Here is a 3,834-nt window from a genome sequence, read left to right on the forward strand (position 1 = left end):
TTAGATTTTCAAACATGTCATTTGTGAAAGATGGTGGATAATTTGAAACTCTACATGTCCCTTATCTATGACTCTTTATGCTTATAAGTGGAATTTTATGTCATTCCTTGAAGATTTTATTTCGGTTTAAAACCAAAAATATTAACATTTAAGTAATTATTTTTAAAACATGTGTTATTTCTGCATGAGTTTTAAATGAATTAAAATTAAAAGCAATAAATATTACTCACTTATTTTTGTGTGTTTATACTTAGAGAGTCAATGACAAATTTTAGGTTAAGTTTTTAAAAATATTTTTCTGTCAGTGTAATACAATTGATAACTGAAACTTGAAAAATGAATAACAATATGAACAAAAATATAGTATATTTTCAATTTCATTATCATTATTTGTCAGAGCTCTTAAATATATTTAAATATTCAAAAACTTCACAAATCTATTTCTTTTTTTATTTCTTTTTATTTTTATTTTTTAAATATATCTTTATTGATTTCAGAGAGAGGACAGGAGAGGGAGAGAGATAGAAACATCAATGATGAGAGAGTCACTGATCAAGCCCACAACCCGGGGCATGTGCCCTGACCAGGAATCAAACCCCGATCGCCTGGATCCTAGGTCGACGCTCAACTGCTGAGCCACGCCCGGCTGGGCAACAAATCTATTTCTTTAAAAACAACAGAATATAATCTGTGTTACAGGTCAAGTGTCTTCTCCATTATATTTAATATTACACAGGCTGTCAGTGTTTGGGAAAATAGAAGCTGCTCTATGTGTCTTTGATAATACCCAGAATTAGAACCATTCATAATTGTGGGACCCAGGGAAGGGAAAGGCAGGAAGCTGTCACTCAGCCTGCAGAGTGGACATGGTGGTTCTCAAGAGCTTGTGTTGGAGCTGCTGCTGCATAACTCGAGTACCTCCAGGAAGTGCCAGGTGACTGTCTCAGTGAGTTGCTCTGAAGTGAATGATTCCCAAGAAGCCTCATCAGCTCTCCCAGCTGCTCAGAACACTTAAGTGGATACTTTGCAGAAGTTCATCCTGAAGTTCCTGAAAACTTCACAACTGGTGTCTGCTCAAGGATCTGCCTCCAATGAATAATATTTTCTCCCCTTTTCATTTTTCAAAGCTTCCATAAGTGACTGTCAGTGGTAGTATCTGACCCTACAGGAAATCACAGAGGAAAAAGGTTTCTGGGGAATGTGTAACTAGTTTCTTTTGAGATGCAGAGACCAGCAAAGAGGATCACAAGGATGTTGTCTTGACATCAGTTAATCCAGGACAGTCCAACCATATCTCATCTCAGCATCCCATGACAGTCCTTTACCCACTTTTAAACTTCTGACCGCCACCACCACTAGCAAGAAACCATGATATTAACCACGTTAACATGCCACATATATGCATATCCTTCATATGACTGAAGACATGATCACTGTCTCTAGAAAAAGGGAAGATCAAAGTCCCATATGTCACCACATCCATCTCCAGGTGATACTCATCTCTTTCTTAGTCTAGTCAAATTCCTCTTTCACATCCTTTAACTCAAAGACCAAAATCCAGGGTTAAAATTATGGACACACTATGTGTTAGAAAGGAGAGTAGTAGACTTGCCTTTTTACTTCATACTGATGAAAAGGAGCTATAACTGGACCTGATGAAGAGAGTATAAGGAATTACCTGGAGATTCTGGACTTTAGGCTTCAAACTATAACCACATGGATTGTTTCCTCTGGGGAGGGTGAGCGTATTTGCATTCAGGAAGGAGAGTGATCCACACATATTTTGTAACCCAAAAGCAGGCTTTTTAGTCATTAGAGCTCTTTATCAAATATTTCTGGTCCACATGAACAAGGGGTGAGACTGCATTTCTCCCATTGGTATAAATAGGTTCGACTATGTGAGTGGTTTTGAATGGTGAAATATGAGTAGAGATGATGGACGCCACACTATCTGAAAGCTCTAAAAGCCAGTGCAGGATTTGCCATGCTCTCTTCCTCTCTCCCAGGGCTACTGGCAGTGCTACAAATAACAGCTGCTCCACGAGCCTGGACCTTAGAATGAGCACGATGAGTAACAGAGCTCTACCTAAGCTCTGACAGGCATATAATGTGTGGGGAAAACATAGTTTGAGCAGGATAATGATTATAGACTATGTTATAAACCTGCGACTTGCTAACAAACTAAATCTTAATGATTCCACCATAAAAAGGAAATAGCTATGTGATGTGATAGAGGTGCTAGCTAATAGTATAATGCAATATATAACTATCAAATCAACATGTACAACTTAAACTTACACAATGGTATGTCAAATATATTTCAATAAAAAAGTGAGAAAGATGTGTGGGTAAGACTTTTACTATGTTAAGCAACAGATTTGCGGGTTAATTATTACTGTATCCTAGCACCATCACATTCTGAACAACAGATCCAATATTAAATATGAACATAAAAATATTATCAAGTTGTGAAGTCCCAAACTTGTCAAAAAGTTGAAAATCAAAAGTTATTAGATCTTAACGTTTAATGCAGCTTGGGAAAAAGAAGGATATTGAACTGGTTTAATATGTTTCTGATTATATCAAAGTTGGTCATATAGTGTAACACTTTTCATGAACTCACATCTCATTCCAGATTATGGGGCATGGAGGGCTAGCAAATCGCCATGGTGATGGTTTGTCTACATGACATTTAGAAGCGCTGCTGACCAGCAGTTTTCTCTCTGAGGCTTATGAGGATGATCTGAGCCAGTCCACTAGTAAGCACATGCCTAGCCCTATGCTTGCCAATATATCTTATTTACTGCACCAAAAAAACCTGTATTTCGTAAAATTGAGACTATTGCAGAGAATCCAAAGTATTGTTGATTCTGCAAAATCAGGGTAAGTAAGATGAGGGCACTGCCTTGTCTGGGTGAAAAGCAATGAACAAAAGGGCCAGTCTCAGTTCTTAGTAGTTATATTATTCGGTTTAAATATTTGATTCCAATTTTGGTTATAATAATTGAGGATAATAATAACTACTTCATAAATTTGTTGTGAGGTTTGATCAATGTGTCAAAAGTAATGAACATATATATGAACAATATATATGTTGGGTCTTTAATATTCACCTTTTAGAATTTTATCCCGAATATGCAAACACAGTGCTTTGGATCAGAGAGATTTATTAGTAATTACTTCATAGTAATGTGTTTTCCCCCCTTGTCCCACTGCATATCACTGGGAAATGTAATGAGGGCCAATGGGAATTTTTTTCACATGAGTAGCTGGACAGTCCTAGGCAAGGAATGTGGAAAAATGACTCTTCTCTGCTAGTATAGGGAAAGGAGAAAGCAGCCCCACCCCCCTCCAAAAAGGATCCCCTTGGAAATGTAATGGGCCTTAATGCTTCATTTGATATTATCATTGATGAGATGATCTAATATATTTATATACATATACTTATATCAATTGAATTTTGAAATATATATGCCAATTTTTCAAAAAGAGGGTGGCTTACTTTGCCACTGTTCTCCAATAACAGGTAGAAAGCCTTCAATCACACAGTCCTATGGCACTGCCATTTCCTTCTAGTAACCCTGTTAACTCTGCTGTTTGTCAGAATTCAACAAAAGTTTGAGTTGCTGACAACATCCAGAAGGCAGTGACGTGTGGCCTTAGCACAGGGCAGTAACTGTAAGATGTTTTCTTCTGAATCTGACTAGAAAGTCGTGGAGCATGAGAAACCCACTTCTAGACAATGTGAAATGAAACAGAAAAATATACTCCAATTACTGTCCTACATAAATATCTAAAGGGAACAAGGAGCATCAGTCAGGAGGCTATTGTCTC

Source organism: Miniopterus natalensis, chromosome 8, assembly GCF_054644295.1.
Source record: "Miniopterus natalensis isolate mMinNat1 chromosome 8, mMinNat1.hap1, whole genome shotgun sequence".
Taxonomy (NCBI): domain Eukaryota; kingdom Metazoa; phylum Chordata; class Mammalia; order Chiroptera; family Miniopteridae; genus Miniopterus; species Miniopterus natalensis.